Raw genomic sequence first — 27,602 nt, 5'->3', positions numbered from 1 at the left:
TCCTATACCATAAAATTTACCATTTAAAGTATATAATTAAGTTATTTTTATTATATTTACTATGTTGTGCAAGTATTACCATGATCTAATTTTTAAAAATCTTTAGCACCCCCAAAAGAAACCCTGTTACGCAAATAATCATATAAATAATAGGGTTATTTGCAAATATGCAAATGTTAAATATTTGCATCTCTCCAAATTTCATATTTTGAAGCTGAAATCCACAACATGATAATATTTGAAACTAGAACTTTCAGAAAGTAATAAGATTAAATGAGGTCATAAGAGTGGAGTCCTAATCCAATAGAACTGGAGGCTTTATAAAAGGAGGAAGAGAGTGAGAGCTTTCTTTTTTGCACACGTACCTCTGAGGAAAGGCTATGTGAGCCTGCAGTGAGAAGGCGGCCATCTGCGAGCTAGGAAGAGAGCCCTTACCAGGAATCAAATTAGCTGGCACCTTGATTTTGGTCTTCCTAGACTTCAGGACTGTATGAAATAAATTTTTGTAGTTTAAGTCACTCAGTTTTTGTTTTTTTGTTACAGCAGCTTGAAATACCAATATAAACCCATACCCATTATCAGCCACTCCCCACTCTCCCCATCCTCGGTTCCTAAAAGCCACCACTGTACTTTCTATGGATTTGGCCATCTGGGCACTTCATATAAATGAAATCATTAATATGTGGCTTTTTCTGACAGGCTTCTTTCACTTAGCATATTTCCAAGTTTGATTCATGATGTAGCATTTACTGGTACTGCACTACTTTTTACTGCTAAATGATACTACATTGTAAGAATACAAAACATTTTGTTTATGCATTCATTAATTCATGAATATTTGAGTTGTTTTCACTCAGGACTATTATGAATAATGTTGCTGTAAATATTCAGGTGCAGCTTTTTTTGGTGAACATATGTCCTCGGTTCTATTGTTTACATACCTAGAACTGAAATTGCTAGGTCATGTAGCTCTCTGTTTTAACATTTTCAGGTACTGCAAGTTTACTTTCCAATGTGGCTGCAGTGTTTCACATTCCCAACAGCAGTACAAGGTTTCCAATTATTCCACATCCTCATCAACACTTGTTATTATCTGTCTCTTTGATTTTAGACATTCTAGAAGGTGTCTTATTGTGGTATTGATTTGCATTTCCCTAATGACTAATGATTTCAAGCATTTTTTTCAGGTACTTATTGGTCATTTGTATATCTTTTTGGAGAAATGTTTATTCAATTCCTTTGCCCAGTTTTTAATTGGATTGTCTTTTTATTGTTGCATAGTAAAAATTCTCTATATATTCTGGACACAAGTCTCTTATCAGTTATACAACTTGCAAATATGTTCTCTCATTCCATGGGCTGTCTTTTAACCTTTTTAATGTGTCCATTGAAACACATAAGTTTTAAATTTTCACAAAGTTCAATTTATCTACTTTTTTCTTTTGTCACTTATTTGCGTCATATCTGAGAAACCATTACCTAATCCAAGGTCAGGAAGGATTACTCCTATGCTCTCTTCTAAGAGTTTTATAGTTTTTACTCTTATATTTAAGTTGAATGTCCATTTTGAGTTAATTTTTGTATATAGTATGACATAGGATTGAGAAGTTCTTGTTAATCACTTTTTCCTGTTGTACATCAGCTTCAAATGTGAAGCCATAAATCTGTAGGTTTCCTGGAAGCCTGCATTGTGTAAAGCAAATTATGTGGCAAATTTGACTTGATTAATTAACTAATTAGAGACAGAGTCTTGCTGTCTCCCCAGACTGGAGTTCAGTGGTGCCATCTTGGATCACTGCAACCTTTGACTCTCGGATTCAAGCAATACTAGTGCCTCAGCTTACCAAGTAGCTGTAAATATAGGTGTATGCCACCATGCCTGGCTAATCTTTGTATTTTTAGTAGAGGCAGGGTTTTGCAATGTTGGCCAGACTGTTCTCTGACTCCTGGCCTCAAGTCGTCTGCCTGCCTTGGCCACCTGAAGTTCTGAAACTGCAGGCGTGAGCCCTCATGCCTATTTATGATAATCTATTGAGTGGACTTCTGTTCAAGATATCAGAGGACTAAAACTGTCCTAAGAGCAGCAAAGGCTGAGCACAGTGACTCATGTCTATAATCCTAGCATTTTAGGAGGCATAAGTGGGTGGATCACCTAAGGTCAGGAGTTTTGAGACCAGCCTGGCCAACATGGTGAAACCTGTCTCTACTAAAAATACAAAAATTAGCTAGGTGTGGTTGCATGTGCTTGTAATTCCAGCTACTTGGGAGGTTGAGGCAGGAGAATAGCTTGAACCTGGTGGGGTGAAGGTTGCAATGAGCTGAGATGGGCCACTTCACTCTAGCCTTAGTGAAAGAGTGAATGTCTATTAAAAAAAAAAAAAAAAAAAAGCAAAGCCGACAGCCTGGGAAGAATGGTCACAAGACCGTTTCCCTAATATTTTAAGTTGTTTCAAACCAGTTATTAAATCTTACATGTATTTTTTAAAGATTTATTTCATATGGGTTTAATTAATTTACACAGAATTCTTCCAAAACTATATCTAAACCACATTGTTGATATCTAAGAAACTCTATGAGCTCCTTCTAAAGCCCTTTTAAAAATACAACAAAATCATGTTAAAAACTCCAGGTTCCAAGTTAAATCCTCCCACTTTAGTATAAGAACCCTCAGTTTTGAATGAGTCTGGACATGAAAACCTGTTTTCCCATTTTGAGGAGAAAATCCCTTTTCAGAGACTTTTGAAGGTATATTTGTTATAACATATTTGGGCTTAAGGCTAAAACCTTTGGTTTGTAAGCTAAGGTTTTCATTTGCACTTACCATCAACAGCATATAATTTGAAAAGAATCACATATCTGGTTGCTATCCTGAGCTACTGCAAAGGAGAAGCCACTGAGAATAAGAGCGTTTAAATTATTGCACATCACATTTGCTATTTGCTGCTATTATTCTTCTCTTAAAGGAGGATAATCAATTGATGTGATATTGTAGATCACAGTGCCTAGTGCACTGTAGGTCCTCAATATATATTGATTCTTCTTTTCTTTACACATTTTTAAGGTACAGATAGAAGTTCTTTAGGTGGTTTGTATTTGTAATTAGTTTTGGAAAATTAGCTATGAAGAGCAAAATTTGTGAACAAAGGATAACTTGCAAATGTCATTTTACTGAGCATGTTACTGAATGATTATAAAAAGAATGGGGGCCGGGTGCGGTGGTTCAAGCCTGTAATCCCAGCACTTTGGGAGGCCGAGGTGGGTGGATCACGAGGTCAAGAGATCGAGACCATCCTAGTCAACATGGTGAAACCTCGTCTCTACTAAAATTACAAAAAATTAGCTGGGCATGGTGGTGCGTGCCTGTAATCCCAGCTACTCAGGAGGCTGAGGCAGGAGAATTGCCTGAACCCAGGAGGCGGAGGTTGCAGTGAGCCGAGATCGTGCCATTGCACTCCAGCCTGGGTAACAAGAGCGAAACTCCGTCTCAAAAAAAAAAAAAATGACTATTCTCTCAGCATTAATAAGTAAATATGAACCAATAAGAACACAGGTGAGGACTCTTTTCCTAACCAGAATAGATGGCTAAGGTTTACTGAGCAATAAATTAGACTATTTGTATCCAAGGCAATATTGTCACCACCAATTGTAATAAGCATTTTTATAATTTATGCCTTTAATGTATTTATTATGACAAAGCTTCTAAGTACATTGCACAAGCGGTAATCTGCTCCAGAAGTGGGAATTTGAAAGAGTTGGCTTTTGGACTCAGACTATTCACTATTATTGGGTTGATAGGTTATCTTTTTTATTTTTAAAAAGTCTGAGAGGGTAAAGACTTTCCAATAAAATATGCTGCAGTGATGAAAATTATGCCACATCTTTTTTCTTAATATCTATAAGAATATTGACAATTGGCCTGACGATGAATTGTAGGATAATTTGTAAAAATGCATAGTGGTTTTACGGTAAATGTAGTTTACTTCAAAACCACAGAGACTGTTCATAATCATTGCTCTGTGTAACTAGGCAAAGCAATTTAGCAGCTAATAGATGACAAGAGTCATGAAAAATATTTCTCGGACTTGTTAACTGAAAGCAAAGAACAAATAGGGAGAATTTAAGTGAGTTAAGAAGTGGTTTTCCAGTTCTTACATTAATTTATTCGGGATGTGAAAGTGAAAAGGTATTCGAAACCTTTGCATCTAAATCTTAATGTGGTGAACATTCTTCTTTCAATTACAGTTCAAGGGCAGTCATTAACTACTCATTGTGTGAGGGACATGGGAAAGCGAGTATACAATCTCTAATAGGAATAAGTTGCCATTTTACTTTAGAGGCAAAAATATGCAGAAACAGTTTAAATACAAGTCTCCCAAGAATAAAAATGAGTACAATATTTCCTAACATGAAGTTGTCAGGAAATAACTGATTCCAAGTATTACCTACCCGTCCCAGGTGCCATGTGAGGTCACATCTCCTTTGATGCCCAAATCACATTAGACTGAACTTCCACTATACCTCACCATAGGATGCACTGGACCCCTCCTCCACATGTTTCCAAGGATCCCCAGGGAGTATTTCAGGATTCTGTTTTCTGCTGGATTTTGCTGTTTTTAAATTAATTCATTTGTTTATTTTGGTTGGGCGCATTTCCCTTTAGCACAATCCACTGGAACAGAATAACATATGACATCAATACATAACCCCAAATCTAGGTTATTCAGGATTCCAAAACACTGCTGAAGGACTTTAGCAGAACAGCAAGGATTGCTTCCAGGCATCCCAGCAAGGACAGTGCCTCCACTATAATATAAATAGGTAAATATATGCTTTCATGTCACAGCTACAGCCTTCCAGTAACTATGGAGAGGAAGTGTTTAGAAAAGAACAAATATACGTCTCTCAAGAATAAAAACTAATATTTAGAAAAGACCTTTCCAGAAAGAATTATGATCCATAGAGATGAAATTCTAACCACAAAACAAACAAACAAACAAACAAAAAACCTATCTTTTACACAATATGTGTGAAGAGTAAGGGCTTTAATTTTACTTTTGATGGACAAAAATGCCTATCAAATGATTTCTGGCAAACAGAAGAGCAATTACCCCAAAGGTTAATTCAAATATCTCCTTCTGGAGAAACTGAAAAGAGCGTTAAAATGGGAATCCTCCTTTTTCCCTTGCAGTAATCAAGGTTTAAAAAATATTAGTGTTCGGACTCATCCGGAATATGCCATTCCCCAAGAAAACAAAGGGGTAGACCCTCTAGAAGAGGATAGAGAGGACTGTATCAGATGAGTAGGGTTCATCCCTTCCCAAGCCATTAACAATCTCCATGGGTCTAGAAACATCGCTCCACTGAACCCCAACTTCCCTATCTGTACTTTAATAATAATAAATCTTATTTTACAGGGTTATAAAAATTAAATGATAAGAATGCATGTGACAATGCCTAATATGGTGTTTGACACTCTATCAGTCTGTTTTCATGCTGCTGATAAAGACATAGCCAAGACTGGGCAATTTACAAAGAAAGAGGTTTAATTGGACTCACAGTTCCACATGGCTGGGGAGGCCTCAAAGTCATGGCAGAAGGCGATGGAGGAGCAAGTCACACAAAGCAGGCAAAGAGAGAGCTCGTGCAGAGAAACTCGTATTTCAAACCATCAGATCTGGGTCTCCCATGCAGGAGAACAGCACGGGGAAGACCAGCCCCCACAATTCAGTTGTCTCCTGTTGAGTACCTCCCACAACTCTTGGGAACTATGGGAGCTACAAGATGAGATTTGGGTGGGAACACAGAGCCAAACCCTATCAGGCACATAGCTGATATACTGCTCCTGTAAGAGGGTAGAATATGGCATATGTTGCATCCTTCCATATTAAAATATTTCAAAATGACATTGTTTAACCCATGGTATTTGCCACTTCCAATCCAAGGAGCCAAATTCCAGAGCTACAAGAAAAAAAAAAAAAAAAAAAAAAAAAAAACATTTCAACTTGATTCCTGTGCTTCTGGGTAGAGTCATATGATGACTTCCTTCCCTTTACGATAGCTCCAGTTCCCTGTTAGTCAGGGAAGATGAATCTAGAGGAAGTAGAAGGAGGAAGAGTGACGTTCAGGAAGCTGCCCTAGAAACATTGTCATTAGCCTTCCTTGGGTCTGTGACTCGATACACCAGTCCATCATCATCATGACCATCAGCACCATTATCATCATCACTGTGCTCTGTAGCAGCTGCTGACCTGGTGGCCATTTACAGAGTGCCTGCGTGTGCTGGACTTTGTGAGACTATACAGGCACTGGACAATCAAGTGAAGAGGCATTCTGCTTGCAATGGGCAGTGAATGGAATGCTTCCCATCCCTTTATATTTGCCTTTGATGTCTAAGAATTAGGCACATTGTTGCCTGAGGAATTAGGAAAACAACTGCATAACCCACTTTCCCATAGTTCTTAGCTACTGCAGGTCATACAATCTCAGGGCTGGAAAAGATTCTAGAAATAATAAAACTCACTTTGCAAAAGGATATGAAAGTCCAAAGAAGCTGTGACTCACCTGAAGTCAGGGAATTCATCAATGAGAACAGGAACTGGAGCCTGGGTATCCTACTTTCAAGCCCAGCAGACTGTCGAGTGTACCCCCATGCCTCTCCTATTGAATGATTTACCAAAGTCCTAAGAAACCTGAGTGGAATACACATGATACTAAAACAATATGAGTATTTCTGGTAGAAGTAGTAAATTGCCTGTTTCTACATTAGAACAATAATTTTATAAAGATTATTTTCACTATGAAGACAAAGAGAATATTTCTGAACTGTTGATAGTTGGTATACTTTTCTAGAATTCCAATTTGCTTTCATGGTTAAATTTTGGAGTCTCTAATTATATTATTAAATTATCATATCTTTATTAAATGGTATCTACTTTCATGATTAAAGATAGTAAAGGTGCTAGGTATAAACAGAGAGCATGGTCTTTCTAGTGTCATGGAAGGGCCCTTTGAATCCAAAGTCTTCTAAGATAATTCAGCCAGAATATACTATGGTAATATGTGTGCCTTTTCTTGTTTTTTTTTTTTTTTTTCTTCCCCATTAAAGAATGTTGAATTTGAATGTTTTGATTTAGATATTCCCTATTTTGGTGTGGGGGCAAAGAACTTGAACAGACTGGCTCTAATTCTTTATAAGAAAAAATAACATACAACCTAGTAGAGAGCACAGGCTTTGGAGTCCAAAGATTTGAGTTCAAGTTCCAAATTATTCAGCCTCTCTAAACTGCAGTGTGCTATATAATAAATGGTGATGAGAATTCTTTCTGTGAATACTATCTGGAATGAGTACGTGTAAAGTGCTTGGACACATGGGCTGTCATTAAATGGTAGCTAATTTTAAAGCTGCTAAAGGAATACTTTATGGAGACCAAATGCTTCTGATATATTGTCTCACTTCACCTCACAGTTCCACTGCAAGGAAACTCAGGCTGAGAGAATTTGGGCCACTGACTCAGAGCATCCCTCTGGCCCAGATCATAAAAGGGCTGGAACTAAACTAAGATGGGCTTGACTTTCAAATCTCAGGTATTTGTACTACTTTTGGAAACATTGAAACGGCTAAGAGGATGGGAAGAGAAAGGATGGTAGTGAATGTCTGTAGGCCTTTAGCTTCGCAAAGACATAATCCCCTTCCTCCCCCATTCTTTTGTAATTCCAAGATAGAACACTTTGGAAATCTTTGTTCATCCAATGTGCATCCGCTTTTCCATATGACTCTGTATTTCTGAGCAGACTGTAAGTAACTCATTCCAAGCTCAAACCACACACCCTGAGAAAAGCATTAAGAGGAATTCAATTGATTGTTGGGGACAGGGGTACTTTTTCTGCTAACAGCCCCTCTCCCCTACCTTCCTGTCTGCTTGCTGGTTGTTAGCATGTTTGTCTTTTGCACAAGGCATCCAAGAGCTGACAGGTTGGTAAGGTAATCAATAGGAGAGAGAGCAGATGATTATCACGGGCACAGAAGGCAAAGGTTATTACTACATGTTTTAACTTCTGTTAAAATTGCATGGGACCTGTAGGAGGAATGATGAGTATAAAATAATTTGCTGGAAAAATCCAGAACTAATTAATCTATTACCATATTCCATTATAAAACATTTAAACAAGGCACCTACTTCCGTTTGTAAAAGTCATGCATCCAATTCTAACAAGCTGTTTTCCCCTTTGCAATGTGAAAAAAATTTTTTTTTTTACTATGCTGAAAATTAAATTGGCCATGTGTACAAAAAAACAGACAATAAAGGCCTATGGCACTAAAATCTCATTAAGATTTTTTTTGGTGACAGTGCACAAAATATTATAAAATAATGTGAAATCCAAGTATTCTTAAATAATCTAAAACTGAATGAGATGGAATAGACTCTTTCAGTACCAGAATTGTATTTCCTTCAGAAATCCTCTGTTATGGTTAAATTTAGGACCAGGTTTGCTGCATATGTTGATCTAGAATATACAGTATAATTTGTGGAGCGTTCATTCAGTCATAAGAAATACAAAGTTATGTTAGCTTTCAGATAAGACTAGCAACGTTCACAATATTGTCTTGAACAGTTAAATATCACTATAGTCTTCCAAAATGACCTTTTTCCCTTGATTTCTCCAACTCAAATCTTAAAAGCCCTAATGAGGCTTAGTCACATTTATTCGGCTAGTTAAAATACTCTGCTTGGTAAATGATTTGGGAGTAGAAACCAGATAAGAAACCAGCATTCTGTTTCACATTAACATTCAAAGGTTTGCCTTAAGGTCATCAATCTGAGTTGTTAAATTCCTTTATGATAAACCCAAGGCAATTCTACCTGCCATTCAGAATTGGCCTTACACTTAGAGTCCATCTTTGCTATGAAATGATTTTTAAGTTAAGATGTTAGTTTTGCTAACATGGCAAGTGCCCCTCAGGCCTGTGAGCTTGTGGGTTTATAGCTAAGATATCATCCTGATGAGCATCAGTTGTTTTGTGGGGATGTTGAGACTTGAGTGTGGAATGCAGAGAAGAAGAAAGGTTTCTTTGGAGACTAAAGTGAAGATCTATCTGTTCTGCTCATCCAGAATCAATCATTGACCCTCTGGTAACAACTCCACTGTCCTCCTTTTAGGGATGTTCCCTCCCCTGTTGCAAATACTCCTGGTGAAACTCAATTGAGATGCTCTTCCCTCATTAAGCCAGGAATGGGCAAATGACATTAGTAAGCATAAGGCTCTTTCTGAAATTTGAACATTAAGTCTCATGACAGTATATTTTTTTAAGTTATTGCTATTGATTCCTCCCAGTGGTGGCATACTGAAAAGACCATCCCTTAGTTCCTGCCACTTAGATCTCATGAACTGCTCATCACTCCAAGGTCTATTTTCTCCGTGTATTTTTTTTAAATTTTAGGAACTGCCCTGTATTTTATCCATCAATGAAATTTCTTTTCTTATTTTTTTGTTCCTAACAACAAAGTATTCTAACCACTACAGATATTCCTGAGAAGATGTATTCACTATGGGTCATTGAGAGCCTGGGAAAAAGCTCTACCCAGACAAGGGCAAGAGGTGCACCGTGAGGTGGCTGAAGACAGCAATATACAGCCTTCAGCTGCATGGGATGGTCTACCTTTGATGAAGGTAAAGCCACTCCAATAGCATAGACTTCTGCTTTTCACAAAGTTCAGTGTCTTCTATAAATGTATCTTTTTCTCATTTCTTTTTTGGAAAAACCATAGACCATTTTCAAAGTCTACAGGGGAAAATGTTTGCCTTCTCAGAGACCTTGAAAGCCCAAATAAAATGAGTTTGAGTGTTCTGAATTTTCCCAATCATGAGGGTCTAGAAGCAGGAAAAAGAGAAAAGCTTCTCCATAACCTTAATCTTCCCAATTCGTAGGTGAATTTGTATCTACGGTAAATCTCAGAAACTCTCTTAGACGTCCTGTCACCAGGAAAGTGATTCAACTAAAAACTTGGGAGAGTGTGTGTGTTAGCCCATTCTCATGCTGCTATGAAGAAATCTTCAAGACTTGGTAATTTATAAAGGAAAGAGGTTTAATTGATTTACAGTTCCATAGGGCCGGGGAAACTTAACAATCATGGCAGAAGAGGAAGCAGACACATCCTTCTTCATGAGGAGGAAGAAGAGAAAAGTGCTGAGCAAAAGGAGGAAAAGTCCCTCGTTAAACCATCAAATCTCATCAGAACTCACTCACTATCATAAGATCAGCAGCATGGGGGTAACTGTCCTCATGATTCAATTACCTCCCATCAGGTCCCTCCCATGACACATGGGGATTATGGGAACTAGAATTTTAGATGAGATTTGGGTGAGGACACAGCCCAATCATATCATCCCACTCCCTCCCCTCCCAAATCTCATGTCCTCATATTAGAAAACACAATGATACCTTCCCAACAGTATACAAAGTCTTAACTCATTCCAGCATTAATCTAAAAGTCCAAGTCCAAAGTCTCATCTGAGACAAGGCAAATTCCTTCTGCCTATAAGCCTGTAAAATCAAAAGCAAGTTAGTTACTTCCTAGATACAGTAGGGGTAAGGTATTAGGTAAATATACCCATTCCAAATGGGAGACATTGGTCAAAACAAAGGGACTACAGGCCCCATGTAAGTCTAAAATCCAATGGGCCAATCATTGAATCTTAAAGTTAGAGAACGCTCTCCTTTGACTCCATGTGTCACATTTAGGGCACCTTGATGCAAGATGTGAGCCCCCATGGCCTTGGGCAGCTCTGGCCCTTTGGCTTTGCAGGGTATAGCCCAACTCCCAGCTTCTTTCATGTGCTGGTGTTGAATGCCTGTGGCTTTTCTGGGCTCATGGTACAAACTGTCAATGCATCTACCATTCTGGAGTCTGGAGGGTGGTGGCCCTCTTCTCACAGCTCCACTAGGGAGTACTCCAGTGGGAACTTTATGAAGGACTCCAACCCCACATTTCTCTTCTGCACTGCCCCGGCAGAGGTTCTTCATGAGGGCTCTTCCCCTAAAGTAAACTTCTGTCTGGAGACCCAGGGTTTCCATACACCCTCTGAAATCTGGGTGGAAGTTCCCAAACCTCAATTCTTGTCTTCTGCACACCTGCAGGACCAACATGACATGGAAGCTACCAGGCTTGGGGCTTGTACCTTCTGAAGCAATGGCCCAAGCTATATGTTGGTCCCTTTTAGTCATAGCTGGATTTGAAGCAGCTGGGACATGGGGCACCGTGTTCTGAGGCCGCACAGAGCAGAGGGGCCCTGGGTACAGGCATTTTTCCTCCTAGGTCTCCAGGCCTGTGATGGAAGGGGCTGCTGTGAAGGTCTCTGACATTCCCTGGAAACATTTTCCTCATTGTCTTGGTGATTTACATTTAGCTCCTTATTACTGACGCAAACTTCTGCAGCTGGTTTGAATTTCTCCACTGAAAATGGACTTTTCTATCACATATCAGGCTGCAAATTTTCTGAACTCATATTCTCTGCTTCCTCTTGAGCACTTTGCCACTTAGAAATTTCTTCTGCCAGATATCCTAAATTATCTCCCTCAAGTTCAAAGTTCCACAGATCTCTAGGGCAGGGGCAAAATGCTGCTAGTCCCTTTGCACAGCAAGAGTGACCTTTACTCCAGTTTCCAAGAAGTTTCTCATCTCCATCTGAGACCATCTCAGCCTGGACTTTGTTGTCCATATTACATTAGCATCTTGGTCAAAGCCATTCAACAAGTCTCTAGGAAGTTCCAAACTTTCCCACATCTTCCTTTCTTCTGAGCCCTCCAAGTCTTTAGGAAATCCAAACATTCCCACAATTTTCTGTCTTCTTCTGAGCTTTCTAAACTGTTCCAACCTCTGCTTGTAACTCAGTTCCAAAGTCACTTCCACAGTTTTGGGTATCTTAACAGCAGGGCTCTACTCTCTGTGGTACCAATTGACTGTAATAACCTGTTCTCACACTGCTAATAAAGACATACCAGAGACTGGGTAATTTATAAAGGAAAGAGATAGACTTACAGTTCCACAGGGCTGGGAATCATGGCAGAAGGGGAAGCAAACATATCCTTCTACACATGGTGGTATAAGAGAAAAGTGCTGTGCAAAAAGGGGAAAGTCCCCTTATAAAACCATCAGAGCTTTTGAGAATTCACTTATGATAAGGAGAACAGCAGCTTGGGAGTGCTGTTCAATTACTTCACACTGGGTTCCTCCCATGACACATAAGGATTATGGGAACTACATTTTAAGATGAGATTTGGGTGGGGACACAGGCAATCCATATCAGTATGGCTCCGTGTTTCCTAGACATTAGACTTCACATGCCAGTAAAGCTTAAAAAAAAATTGGACTGACTTGCAGTTGCTATTTTTTAATATCATATAAGAATATTAAACTAGAAAAAAATCACCAAATACCATCGTCATTGATACTTAAAAGAAAGATAAATTTAAAGATAAAAAGCAGGTCTACATACATTTGCATGCACACACACACACACACACACACACACACACACACAATTAAATGAGCATCAGGAAAATCCCAAGTTATATTGTCCATATTTCCCTAAATTCCCTGTATATAAACAAGCCCTGGCTCAAGAAATGACCAATAGTTGCACACCTCTGAAAGCACACTCGAGGTAGAAGTCCCTCGCCTTGAGACTAACCAGAGGATACACAAAGGTTTAGCTTTCTTCTTTTCAGACTCACCTTTTTTAGAGACTGACCACAACTACCATCACTAATCCAAGGGCTGAGAAGGATTTCTTTCATGTAAACATCTAAACATACTAAACTGATTAGGGACTGAACTGGCTTGGTGTTCTTCACAGAAACTTTCATACACAATGGCAAAACCATGAGCATATTATACAATGCCCTGGGGGCAAGGCTGGAGAGTCCTTGCGAAACACTCTTGGCACCCTTTCCCAGCTCCTTCTGGCCTCTGGTCTCCAGTTTATCTTTCATACCTGAACTTCACCCCTCTGCTCAGTGTGTTTAAATAGGTGTTTGGTTTTATCCCTAGATACAGTCCAAGCCATGGCCAATGATCCTGAGGAAAGTAGATCTTTAGCCAACTCGGCAATACCCTTAACCCTATCCTAAGTTCCAGGAACCTCTGCCCATGTCTGTTATATCCAGGCCTACATTTTCAGAGGGGATTTTGGACAATCAACTTGATCCCTTCTGGCCATGACAGATTGTGAGCTCAATTTGATTGTCTTAGTCCATTTGGGTTGCTGTAACAAAATACCATAGACAGTAATTTATAAACAACAAAAATTTATTGCTAACAGTTCTGAAGCATGGGAAGTCCAAGGCAATGGCAGATTCAGTATCTGGTAAGAGCTTTGTATATGGTGACTTGTTGTTATAGCCTCACATGAGGAAGGGCAAAGCAGCTTCTGGAAGCTCTTTTATAGGGTACTAATCCTACATAGGATTAGTGCTTTCTTCTCATGGTCTAGTCACCTCCCAAAGCCCTACCTCTGGGGGTTAAGGTTTCAACATACAGTATGAATTTAAGGGGAACACACACATTCAGACATAGCAATGACCATACTATCATCATGCTCTATTCATGTACTCTAGCATAGGTCAGCAAATCCTTCATATTAGGTCTCTGAATCCTTTCCTTATAGAATTCAGGAGGGAAAAGACTGCTAAGCAAGTACTAGAAGCATGTATAGTTGGTCATATAGGGAGGAGAAAAGGTATGCACGGTAGCTTTATATGCAAGAGTAATGGCAGATGCACGCTGGTCGCAAACTTCTGTAGGTCAATACACAGAACTATGTGCAAGTGGAATAGAAGAGTCAACAGTAGCAGAAATTAGCAGAAACTGAAGACCAACCCTTTTATCTATCATTACTTGTTCAGAATAATGGGTTTCCAGTGCCTATGTTAAAGTAGTCAGAATTTAAAAGTCCATATTATCTTAAACATGTGCTATGATATATGTTAACCATCTTAAATTATTCTGCAATAATAAATTATCCCCTAATCTTTGTGGCTGACAACAGTAACAGTTTAATTCTTCTCCTGTTACATCATCATTACAGGTTGGCTGTGGCTCTGCTTCACATGGTCATTCCAGGACCCAGACTGATAGAGCAGCCCCAATCTAGGATATTATTGGTCTCATGGCAGAGAGAACATGACAGAATCACACAGTGGCTTTTAAAGCTCACGTTGGGAATTGGCATGTGACACTTCCACTCACATTTCATTGGTCAACTATATCACATGGTCAAGTCTAATGTCAATGGGGGAGGGTCAAGTCCATGCTTTGGATAATACAGTAGATCCCATGAGGACTCTGTTTTATCTTTCCCATTAAATATCTCCTAAGAAGTACAAGTGCCAACAGTCTGTACAAATCCTATTACTCTGAAATTATAAGTAGCAAGATATCCAGACTACAGTCTTCATAACTCCTTAAGTCTCTGGATCTCATCTAAGTACTCTGCCAATCCTTCAGGGCTCCTCTGTTCTTCAGGGGAGCCTGCTTACAAAATGGCAGACATGCTCACATGTCTGTCAGTGTTTAGAGTTGGTAATGCAAGCACAGCATTTCACCACAGCCCTGGTGGCTGAGTTGCAAAATTATTTATGGCTTTCCCATCTATGGCCTGCTGCTCAGTTTCCCATGAGTTGCTAGGAAAGATTCCTGATAGCTACTATGAGCCATTGAAACCTATGAGACTTCATTTATTATGGCAGTAATATACACATTACCTCACTTGTGTTAGACCATATGGAGAGCTCTCTGTTGAATTTGGCATAGTTACTGGGGTGAAACGGGAACGGATTCTGTTCCTAGTCCTCTTCAGTTATGCTGTATGTTGGATCAGGCAGCCAACTTCAACAGATCATCTGGGCATAGCAATCAGTCCTCAGGACAACATCACTGCCTTCACCTATGCCAGTGAAAAATAATAAATGTGACATTGAAGAGTGTCTGAGTGGCAGAGAAAAGCAAGATCCCAAGAGTGGATCAATAGAGTGCCCTGCTGACAGTAAGTTTGTGCGTGGAATTTGAAGGAGAAGCAGGGCATACCTTTGTCACTCATTCTGGGACAGGATTTGGAAGGTGAGGCAAGAATCTCAAGAGAACCTGAAAAGCACAGCTAGTTCTAAGCCCAAATGAGCAACTAGCCACAACTCCTTAAGTGGAGAAAGGTCTACCCAGGAGTAAAGCTGCAGTACACAATCTGCCATGCCAATTTTCCTCTTGCTTAAATAAAGGAACAAATGAACACTTGGTCTCTGTAGACATTGAGGGAGGGAATGTTAATCCCCATAATGTAGATTTAAGGAGAAAAGTGGCCAATATGTGGAAATTTCCATTTACATTTGGTAAATCTGGGGCTGGTTTATATGATCCACAGTAGACTTTGTGATTTTGTTGTTGTTGTTGTTGTTGTTGTACCCATGATTGGAATTCCTGTGGGAGGCCTTTTCTACTTGGATGGTAGAGGGAACGCTAACCATTTTAGTAATTGATCAGACATTTTACTGATTATTACAATGATTTATCTAATGTAAAAGCAACCACATAACAATTAGTCTGAAATTAATACGACAACCCAAGAAAACAATCCTAACGGTTTTTTGCTTTTACAATTAAAAATTTAAAAATTGTTCTGCAATTTTCCTATTTACATTGCCACTCCATCTATGTCTGTGAATTTTTCTGTCTTCCTCTCTCTCTCTTTCTCCCTCAAACACACACATTGACCTAAACAACAAAGCAAAACTCTTCAATGAATAAGAAGAGTTAGCAAGTACTTTATGAATGTGTAACCACAATTCTTCCCCATCTTTCTTTTTCCACATGGCATCTTCTATGTTTCTCATCTCATTTGAAATGGAGCATTAACACTTGAAGAGTTCCCATTGCAAGATATTATCACTAATAATGAGCTGTGGGGGAAACAGACACCCGCCCTTCCAAAGGACAAGTTCTAACTTTGCTGATGGTTGACTATTTGAAATAAAATCAAAAGATTGGTGCCCATCCCCCCCAAAAAAGTCTAATTAGTGTTCGTCTATTGGAGAGGAAGCTGAGCATGCTGCTCCACCACTGCCAAATGAAATTAAGGCCCAATTATTGATAAATGAAGAGTGGTTTGTGCTGGAGCCTGGCCTAGAGTCGCGGAAATACATCTGTCATTTGGCCTGCGCAGGAGTCATTCATGTGTGACATAGCATCCTGTGCATTTATCATGCATCTGTAGATTTTTGTTTTAATTCAGTTAGCTGTCTAACTAGATTCGGTGCTGGATGCCTCAAATGGAGTCAGGATTTGGACTGACAGATGCAATTCTAGTCTGAAATGGTGTGTGACAGGACTAGCTATCCTGCATATTAATTATTATTGAAACCATTATAGGCAGCGATTTTGCACAAATGATCGATTCCTTATCTGTTTTGTGGCTTCTACAGTTAACAATTGTCCAGTTGCTCCAGGGCAGGTAGGAGACACGCTGGATCAATGAACCATTGTTGGTAAGTAGAATGGAAGTGCTTGAAAGGCAGGAATGAAAATATCCCTGTCTTACCACTATGCAAATTACAAATTCTATAAATGAGATAAGTGGGGGTAGAAATACTTTTCATAAATCTTAACTAGGTAAAAGTGTTTATTACGTCCATTGTCAGAAACAAATTGAAAACAAACATTTGTTAAATTGATAAAATAAAAAAAAAAAAAGGAAAGCAAGAAAAAAAATGTCTGCCAGACTGTTCCCAAGCTAGCCCCTCATATAATGCTTAGTTTGGTAGCATGCTAAGGTTTAATTTAAAATTCTGTCATTTTATCATTCATTTGTATAAAATGTTGAAAATAACCATTACCTTCAAAAAGAAGCTACTAATGCAATTCTTATCCAAAATTCTGAGAAAATATTGTCTGAGGAGGACTTTAAGGAGACCAGTTCCAAGGAAGGACAACCATCCTGTCTCAACTTCCCTGGTTTTCCTTTTTTTTTTTTTTTTTTTTTTTACATATTTTACATGTATCCTGGTTGTACCTCCTGCCCCCTCTTATTTCAATCATCCAGTGAACTTTGGTAAGCCCTGCAAAAAAATTTCTAATCACAGAGGATTGATTGAGGTAAATGTTGCTGAAATATACAATGTTCCTTGCCATTTGCTTATTAACCTCATGTATATGAATTATGTGATGAAAAATCAGGCATTCTGTTTCTGGGACAGCTCAAATTATACACTTTCACTCCTTAAAGAATTTACAAAGTTGGCCGGGCATGGTGGCTCAAGCCTGTAATCCCAGCACTGTGGGAGGCCGAGGTGGGTGGATCACGAGGTCGAGAGATCGAGACCATCCTGGCCAACATGGTGAAACCCCGTCTCTACTGAAAATACAAAAAATTAGCTGGGCATGGTGGCGCGTGCCTGTAATCCCAGCTACTCAGGAGGCTGAGGCAGGAGAATTGCCTGAACCCAGGAGGCGGAGGTTGCGGTGAGCCAAGATCGCGCCATTGTACTTCAGCCTGGGTAACGAGAGCAAAACTCCGTCTCCAAAAAAAAAAAAAAAAAAGAATTTATAAAGTTGCTGAGGACTTTAATAGAGCAAAATACAAAATGGTAACACAATGCAATGTACTGTTTTGCATTAAAGAGAACATTGATGGCAGAGTTAAACTAAGAATGATAAATCTGCAGCTTTAAAAAAAATTCATTTGTTTGCACCAGACTTCATTGTCCATTAGGTTTTTGTACTTCTAAAATTAAAAAAAAAATTAAAAAAATTGTATTTGTTAAACGACATTTCATTTCAGTATTTCAGATCCAAAGAAGCTTCTACTTTCTTAAATAATTAAAAATTTGCATCTTAGAATAAATGCTTTTTCATCTCCTGATGTTTAAAAATGAGGTGCTTAAAAAAAAAAACCTGGCTTCATTTTAGAAGTTCAATGGCTTGATTATGACATTGGGTTACAAGATTTTCACTGTTAAAGATCATCTTGAACAAAAGAGCAAATTAAAAAGCAATGATATATCTTGGTATAAATAGATCTTAAAATATTAGTAGTCATAATATTCAGGAAATATAAGTAAATTTTGACTTTACAGTTTGGGAGCTATTATCATTTTTGCGTGATTAGCTACTCCAACTTATAATGTTTGCTTCACTGCTTTATTGCTTTCAATAGCTTTTTTTTTAAAAAAAAAACGAGACTCCAAAAACTTAATTATGGCTTATGCAAATATTATTTGAGGGAAAAGAGGGTAATATTAAATCTTTAAAAGCATTGTTAGGTTAAATGCTAGGAAATTCGTTGTAGGTATTAAATGGCATTCAGAGGGAAAATTGAATGGAGGTGAGGAGGCCTTCTGGAGAGCTTCCCTTAAAATCACCTATGTGGATCAGTTCTTCCCAACTTTTGAATCAAAGGTGAATATTTTCAAAACCTACAGAAACAAAAAAAAATTGAAAGAGTTTTTGCCTGTGACTTATATGCAGAGCAGAAGTCAAATTAAGTCAATTCTTTGCCAAAACTGCTGAAAATGAACACATGAAATATGTAGCTACTCTCTTAATAGGCATAACACAAAACTTCTTTCTATTCTTTTATTGAATCATCTACATTTTTTTCTGTATTGACTGGATCTCCAATAGTGTGTAAAACCTACAGAAAAATACACAGGTGAATCAGAGTAAGAAGCAGGTTTAACTAAGATGCTAAAATTAAAATATTTTTTCTATAAAGATATGAAGTTAAAAATCAGCTATGTATTTTTAAAGTACCTATAGCCTACTGAGCACTGCACTTGAAGAATGCTTAATATCACAAAGTTGCCAAATGATAAAAATAAAAATAATGTTTGAGAAGGATAGGAATACAATGGCAGGAAGAAGGGGAGGACGGGGTCAGGAAGGAAGCAGTGATTCTTCAGCTGTCTGACTTTGGACCACTGCTTGTCTATGAGCATTCACTGGCCTGCTGCTGAAAGAAATAAACGTATAGAGAAGGAAAATTTTTTTCTCTACTTTCTTAAGTTCAGTGCCTGGAGGCCTGTGAACTAAACTTACAAAAGACAAGTTAATAGGAGAAAAGGAACAGAATTTGTATTAATATTTACATGCATGAGAGTTCACACACAAAAAATAAAACATAAAGAAGTGGTTAGATTCAGCGGCTTATATACCATCTTAACAAAGGAAAGAAGTGTGAGCCTCAAGTGACATTAAGTTGTGGAGAAGTGACCAGGAAACACAGGGAGGAACTAATGGAAGATAAGATTTTAGTAAGGTCTGTTTATGTAAACTCACCCTAATGTTGACTCTCTGGTCTTTGATGTCAAGAGCTGCTATTCTCTCTGTCAGGTAAGAGAAAATCTTTCTCAAAGGGAAATATATGTACTGCTTTTTAGGCAGAAAAGGAGAGGACAGTAAACTCTTCCTGCATTTGTTGATTCTTAATTGGCTTCAGCTGAAAATAATCCTTATGTCAAAGTGGCATATTTGAAGGTGAGATACTCTGATCTCCTTCAGAAGGCAATAATCTGTTTTTAAAAAATACTTTCCGTTAAGTGAGTTGTCTTTTAGTCTAAGAGTTTGTTTTCTACATTTTCAGCTTTTAATAAACCTTTCTTTCATGAAAGCATGTTTGTAATCAGTGGCATTCTTTTTCTCTAACGTCTTTATGAGGTAAGGTAAAATCTGGTGACATTAACATAATTTCTTTATTTTATTTCTTATTTCAATAGTCCATGGTTTCTCAAACAGTTGGTGCAATGGTTTGAATGTTTGTCCTCTCCCAAACATGTGTTAAAATTTAATTGCCATTGTCACAGTATTAAGAAGAGGGATCCTTAAGAAGTGATTAGGCCATGAGGGCTCTTCCTCATGAATAGATTAATGCTATTATTGTGGAAGCAGGTTATTGCAGGAGGAGGTTCCTTACAAAAGGATGAGTTCAGCCCCCTTTTGCCTCTTTCTCACTCTCTCTTTGACCTTCTTTCATGGGATGATGCAGCAAGAAGGTCCTTGCCAGATGCCAGCACCTTGATATTGAACTTGTCATCCTCCAGGATGGTGAGCCAATAAATTCCCATTCATTATGAATTACTCATCCTGTGATATTATATTATAACAGCACAAAATGGATGAAGACACTTGGAAACACTGTTATAAGGCAGTGTCTCCAGATGAAATATTAATAATAGCCACTCTTTATTGAGTCCTTGCTATGCTTCAGATAATATGCAGAGAATTCCACATATTCTCTTTAACATTAATACTAATCCTAACAGATAGACAGTTTTGTCCTGAATTAATATGAAGAGAGCAAAACTGACAGTTAGGCTGCTTGCCCAAGGTGACATAACTATAGGATGACCTTATCATCTACCATTTAAACTGTACCTTGTAAAGTGAAAGAGGGTGATATTAACAGTTACACAGGATAACAGATATATCAGGGTCTTTTCAGAGCAACATAGCACATGGAGTCACCATACAGAGCTACTATTTAGTCTGAAATTTAAATCAGATTTCACTTAAAGCCCATGGATGTTCTTCCCACTGTATTAATTTGCCTCTGGAAGTTTCTGTATTTAAATATAAAAATAAAGAGACTTATTTTGAAGAAACTGAATTCTTAGATGATACCAAGATGCACAAAGCAATTCAGTAAACAATTCAAGATGATTTGTACCACAGAATATCTACCACCAATGGTGGTTTTAAGGGTGGTATAAGAATGAAAAGGAGATTACATGTGTGGGACATGAGCTTGTATCAGAACTATGTGTTAATGCCTGCTCTTAAGAGAGGGATTCATTTTCCATATGCAGGAGTTAAATGAATGTAATGGTTTTGTGAAATTCTGACTTCATCTAATGGTACAGTCAGGAAAAAGATAGGGATAGATTGCCTGGTTGTGAGTTACAGCATCCAGCAATACAACCTCAGAAACGGGTCTAGGACTAATTGAGTCTAGCCCTGTCAAAAAGAAATAGGAAGTTTGGCAATTATTTGCCTTAAACAGGAGCCTTAATATACACTGTAGTTAACACTATGTACTTAACTTTCCCTCTGTTATCTGGGGAAAATACAGGCAAAACTGTGTGTCCCAAATAGATCAAGATGATTGTTTGGAATAGAGCTTAATTCCACTAAATCAAAATGATGCCTTATCATTTCCATCTCCCCAATGTTGTAATGAATGAGTGCCATTAAACTTCGAGGTCTACTCCCAATTCTCCCACCTGCACTGTGACCTATAACTTTTTAATTTTGAGAGAAAGGCTCTTCCCCCGCCAGAAAGTGCTTTCTGTTTGTGAAAAGAGTATGTAAAATAGCACCAGGTGAAGAACGACTTTTTCACCCAGTCTTGAAACCATCACAAAGAGACAAATTTTGCTGCTTTTGCTTCGTGTGTGAATTTTTTTCTCACACAGCTCTATTCATTGCCTGAAACAATGGGCCCAGTGTTGGCCAGCAAAGAATAGTGCTATTCATGCGCCCTGTACCCTGCACAGTGCCTACACTTGTTAGTCTTGGCTGCTCTGTGCGGCTGGCTGCTGGCAAGAAAGTCGGGTCTATGTTGTTGGATGGTGCAGCAGATCAGAGAACGAACACTGGCAGCCAGATTCCCAGATAACCTCAACTCCTCTAGAAAACTCTTGTTGACATAAGCCTGTGCTTTGAGGGGTGTCTTGGAATTCCAAGAACTTGATCCAGGTGTGAGGCCAGGTGGTTGTGGTCCCATTCCAGCCATTCCCATCCTCCTGCTACAACAAAGCAGTTTCGTTAGGGGTCAAATGCCTGGTTTAGGAATCAGACACCTGACTTGAATTCTGGCTCCAGGGCTGACTGGCAATAGGACCATAAGGAAGTCTCTTAACTTGTCTGAATCTCTACTCCACCATCTATAGAGAAGGCATATCAATGACACCTACCTACCTCATGGGGTACCATGAAATTCAATGACATAGTATTATGCTATGATTAACATGGAATAAATGTTAGCTATTATTGTAATTAATAAAAGACGGATGTAGTGATTACTGTCACCAGTGAAAGATTGGTTTAGGGCATCATCTTTCGTGGTAGAAAATTAACCACTGTGAAATCATGGGCAGCATCCCTGACGTGATGAGTGAATGGAGGGAGGAGAAAAAGAAGACAAGCTTTAGAACCAGGCTGTGCTTGTGGTAGCAAAGTAAAATGTTTTACACAGAGAAGAAAGTGTACACTGGCAGAGGCCACTCCATTTCTCTCAAGGACGGAACAGAAGACTGATTTGCTTTCATGTGGCATTATTCTGGAAGAACAGTTCCATAAATATATGTTAGAGATGGTCTCATCAGCCTCTTCTCTATCTCTTCAACCTAGAGTGAGTGTAGCACAAAACCTGGACTCTATCCTCAATGTGTTTTTGCTTTTTTTAAGTGAGAAAGTCTCATACCTCCAGTTTGATTTCTGGGGAGAAGCAAACTTCAAAGTCAGGCAACCTGTGGAAAACTTGCAGAGGCTCTGGTAGATTCTGGGATCGCCAGGGGCAGGATGCCTGCCTACCCTTCTCTAGAATCACTCTAATGCAGAGCCTGGCAGACCGCTGGAATTGAAATATGTTTTCAGCATTAGAGCTGCAAAGGGACTGAAATTCCAAATCAAATAAACTCTAAGAGGGACGCAGAGCTGGAAAGAGACCATCTTTCAAGTTCTTTCCAATCCAAGATGTGACTTGTGAAGTTTTCCTTGCAATTGACATTGTTTAACTACCTTGAGTCTCCTGTGAAGTTGCCACCATGAAAGCTGGACATGTTTGGCACCAATTTCCCTTGGCACAGTTTATATACTTGTACACTTGTTATAGTATCAGTGCTCTAGATTCGGTTAATGCATGATAAGAAGCATAAAGAGTACTAATCACAAAGTAGTTTTTCAGGTTGTATGTACTACAGAGAAAAGATCATATATACTTGGTGATTACCTTTTCTCCATAGCACATATAACCTGGAAAATATATACTTGATAATGTAAAATATATACTTGGTAATTTAGAAATTTTAACCACTACTTCTATGAACAGCAGACTTCACTTGGTATGATCATGTAATTAGGAGACATTATTGCAGTTCATAAATAGAATTAATTATAATTTTAATTAAATTTTCAAAAGACAATCTAATAAAAGTAGGATTGATTAGAAAATTATCAATGAATTTACAGATTCATTTAAGACATTTATCTCTGTCACTTTTAAATTTCATTGAATTCTGTTAAAAGTGATGGTTGGTATGCCTACAGTAACATTTCAATAGTCACCATATAGTTTCAAGAGGTAAACCAATAAGTAAGATGTGTCTTGGTATCTTTCACTGAGTAGTGAATTTTATCAGTCACCTCCTTTGAACATTAACTGAAAATAAATTGACAGAAAAATATGACCTGTTCAGTGTTCGTTTTGAAATCAAAGTCTTGTTTATTTGGCAATTACATTTTTCTTGAAAATGGATTTGGATTTCAGACCAAATGTATGACTGAGATAAATTTATGGATGGCCTGTTTGAGAGTCAGTCATGAAACTGATATAGAGCAATTCCAAATCGTAGCAGAAGTTGGAAAATATGTCCAACATTTATGTCTAAGATAAAAGCTTTGGGACAAGAATAAGACCTAGCACACATGCTGGATCTGTTGCTTACAAAATGTGGTTATTATGATTTATGTTAGACCGACTTTAGCTGTAGCAGCAAAACCTGCATTGTTTTCATATTGTTTGATAATTTTCATTTCACAAATGGAAATGACATCATCAAGAAGGGGGACTTGTAAATCATGCATTCATTCATTCACTCATTCATTCATTCCACAAATACAAAGCAAGAGCTTCTATGCAGGATTTGGTTATAAAAGTTATGAAATAGACTGATACAGTCTGCAGATCCATTCAACTCTACCCTCAAAGTAAATCCAGGATCCAACCCCTTTTCCTCACCACTTCTGCAGTTGCTGTTCCAGTCTACAATCTTTTATCTGCCTAAACAATTGCATGAGCCTGTTAGTTTGCCACTCTGCTTCCACTCTTGTTACAACAGAGAAACCAGAGATGGTCTTTTTTTCTTTTTCTTTTGAGATGGAGTCTTTCTCTGTCGTCCAGGCTGGAGTGCAGTGGCAGAGGTAGCCTTCTGAAATGTAAGCAAGAGTACTTGAAACCTTTCAGTGGCATCAAGCATCACTCATGATAATATCCCAGAGTCCTTCCAGAGGCATTTTAGACATGAATTTTGGAGACATTTTTCAGCTTCTGCTAGGATTTGGAATTGGTCTATACCAGTTTCATGACTGATCCTCTAATAGGCCATCCATAAATTTACCTCAGTCATATATTTGGTCTGAAATCCAAATCCATTTTCAAGAAAAATGTAATTGGCCAAATAAACAAAACTTTGATTTCAAAATGAACACTGGACAGGTCATATTTTTCTGTCATTTTATTTCAAGACAATGTTCGAAGAAAAGTCCTGTGTTATGCTTCCTGGCCTTGTCTCTGAGCCCACTGCCCATTCTCTGCTCTCATTCCCTCCTTCCCAAACCCAGTGCAAGCTTCACTGATGGTGTCTGTGTCCTCCTAAGATACAACCAAGCTTGCTCACTTACCCCACTCAGGTTTCCAATCAAATCATAAGAACTGAGAGGCCTTCCTGGCCCACCTTATCTCATTTAGGCCCTCTCCCTTACATAACTCTCCATCCTTTCACCAATTCATTTTTCTCTATAGCATTTATCATCACTTATGTGTATTATTCACACTGTACATTTGTTCATTTTCTGTATTCCCTCTCCAGAATGTAAGCTTTGGGAGAGCAGTGGCTTTGTCTATTTTATGTATTGCTCTAACCATAGGGCTTAATAAATATTTGTTAACAAATGAAGGAATCATCCTGCTCTCATTCTTTTAATTTTACCTGGAAAGAAAGATAGGCAACAAATAATTATGATAAAGCATGGTAAGAGTTATCATAGGAGAAGCAAAGAATCATGGGAATAGTAAGAAGAACTAATTGGTTTTCTGGAGGAGGTACTATTTCATTGGAGGTCTGAAGGATGAAGTAAGCCCAGGAAAAGAGATCCAGGAAGGATCAACAGCATCTTCCTCTCTCCCTCTCTTCCTCCCTCCTTATCTCCCTTCCTCTTTTTCTTCCTCCTATATTCCTATTTTCCTCTCTTCCTTCCTGTCTTTTTCTTACTCTTTCTTTCTATGTATTTTATTTCATTGTAGTCATATCTTCTTGTTCTTGTCATTCTAATTCTTGATGTGATATGTGCTTCTGGGAATAATTTGGATTCGATAATCTGAACAAGTTCACCTAGGCAAGGTAAGCAAAGCATTTATAAACATATTAAATACACAGCTGAATCCTTAAAATAAGAAGAGTAAGAGAAACCTTACTTAAAGTACTAAACAAGTAAAGTACTAAACAAGTAAAGTACTAAACAAGTGAGCTTGACATTGCTGTTACCCTGGGGTGGGGATGAGCTGAAAATAAGTGCCCAACCTAGGATTATGCAACATAGAAAGGCATAATCCATGATGAGTGACAGTTACCAGATTCAAAAAATAAACAAAAGGATTATAACCTAAAGAGCTTCAAGTAATAGATTATTAGAAAGGTATTATAAAAAATATGTTAAAAATGATTAAAGAAAAAAATTAACATGTCAGAAAAGAATAACACATATGAGTAAAGAAATAGGAATCTTTGAAAATAACTGAATTTCTAAAATTGAAAAATATAAACATGGAAGGGAAAAGCACAATGGATAGTTTAACCAGATATTCAACATTCAAATAGTTGAATAAAGGTTTTCCTAAGAGGTAGCAGAGAGCAATTAAATATTTAAAAGTGGTTAATACACATTGAAGGGAGAAACAGTGTTATAATAAGAGTGCCCAAAGGAAAGAATAGAATAGAAGAGAGGAAATAGGTGAAGAAATAAGATCTAGGATTCTCCAGATTTTTTTTTTTTTTTTTTTTTTTTGGTGGGGAAGCAGGGAGGGGCCAGAGGTGGACAGAGTCTCACTCTGTTGCCCAGGCTAGAGAGCAGTGGTACAATCTCAGCTCACTGCAACCTCTGCCTTCTTGGCTCAATAGATTCTCCTGTCTCAACCTCTGGAGTAGCTGGGATTACTGGTACCCATCACCATGGCTGGCTAATTTTTGTATTTTTAATACAGGGTTTCACCATGTTGGCCAAGCTGGTCTCAAACTCCTGACCTCAAGTTATCCACCAGCCTCAGCCTCCTGAAGTAATGGGATTACAGGTGTGAGCCACTGCACCTGGCCAAATCCTCCAAATTTGATGAAAGACATAAAACCTCAGGTTTTGGAGGCCCAAGTGAGATAAGGCAACACACAGATAGATCTTATGGAAGTACTAGAGACCAACTGAAATCTTAAAAGTAACAAGAGGGAAAGAAAAGACAACCTATAACAGAACAATCATACTAATTGTGACTTTCTCAGCAATGACAGAAAAACTCAGAAGACAACAGAATAGTATCTTCAAAAGGGTAGTGTAAATAACTGTCAATTCATATTTTTATACCCAACCACACTATCATTCATAAATAAGAGTGAAGTAAAGAGATTTAGCAGATAAAGGCTGAGTGCTTACCACTATTAAAGCCATCTTGGGAGCACAAAATAAGGTATATCCATGTGCAATTATAATATGCCTTATGCTTTTCCGACATGTTAAATTTTTTCTTTAGTCATTTTTAACATATTATTTTATAGTATCCCTCTAATAATCAATAACTTGAAGCTCTTTGTGTTCTAATCCTTTTGTTTATTTTTGGCATCTGACAACTGTCACTCATCATGGATGATGTCTTCCTATGTTTTATAATCCTGGATTGAGCACTCATTTTCAGCTAATACCCACCCTAGGATAACAGTTAAGAAGCAGGAATTTAAACTTCAAAAGAAAAAATGAGATGCAAGCTCATGAGAAAAGAAACCAGTAAATATGTAGGTTTATATAAACAATCAATAATTATATAAAACAACAATGATAATAATTTAATGAATAATTTGGTAATATATAAAAAGAGGACACTAAAATGTTGGAGCAAATAGCATATCAGAGGGAGGAGATGGTCAGCGTTAAAGTGCTCTAAGCTACTTGTCATATTAGAGCAGAATAAAAAGATCAGTTAAACTTAGACCTTTTTAGGTCTGGAGATATGTTAAAAATTTAGAAATAATAACTAAATAATAGAAATAGAATGAATCTCTTCAAAACCAGTAGAGGAAAAAATGATAATAAAGAAAATTCATTCATGTCAAAATAAGTTAGAAAAGAAAAAAGAATAATATAGTATAATAAGAAAGCAAAAAATAAAGTAGAAAAAAATGAAACACATATGAAATTATAATAAATCTAAACTGAGCAGTGGCGGCAAAAATATACTTCATCTGGAAAATTAGAGGATAGCTAGATTAGATAGTCAACTAACACAGTAGATTAGAAGGTCCCTTACAACCGTAAAATTTATAATTATATATTTTTATGTATCTATATTAATATTTATAT

This window comes from Saimiri boliviensis, chromosome 13 (genome assembly GCF_048565385.1).
Source record: "Saimiri boliviensis isolate mSaiBol1 chromosome 13, mSaiBol1.pri, whole genome shotgun sequence".
Classification (NCBI taxonomy): domain Eukaryota; kingdom Metazoa; phylum Chordata; class Mammalia; order Primates; family Cebidae; genus Saimiri; species Saimiri boliviensis.
Note: the sequence above shows the minus strand (reverse complement) of the source record.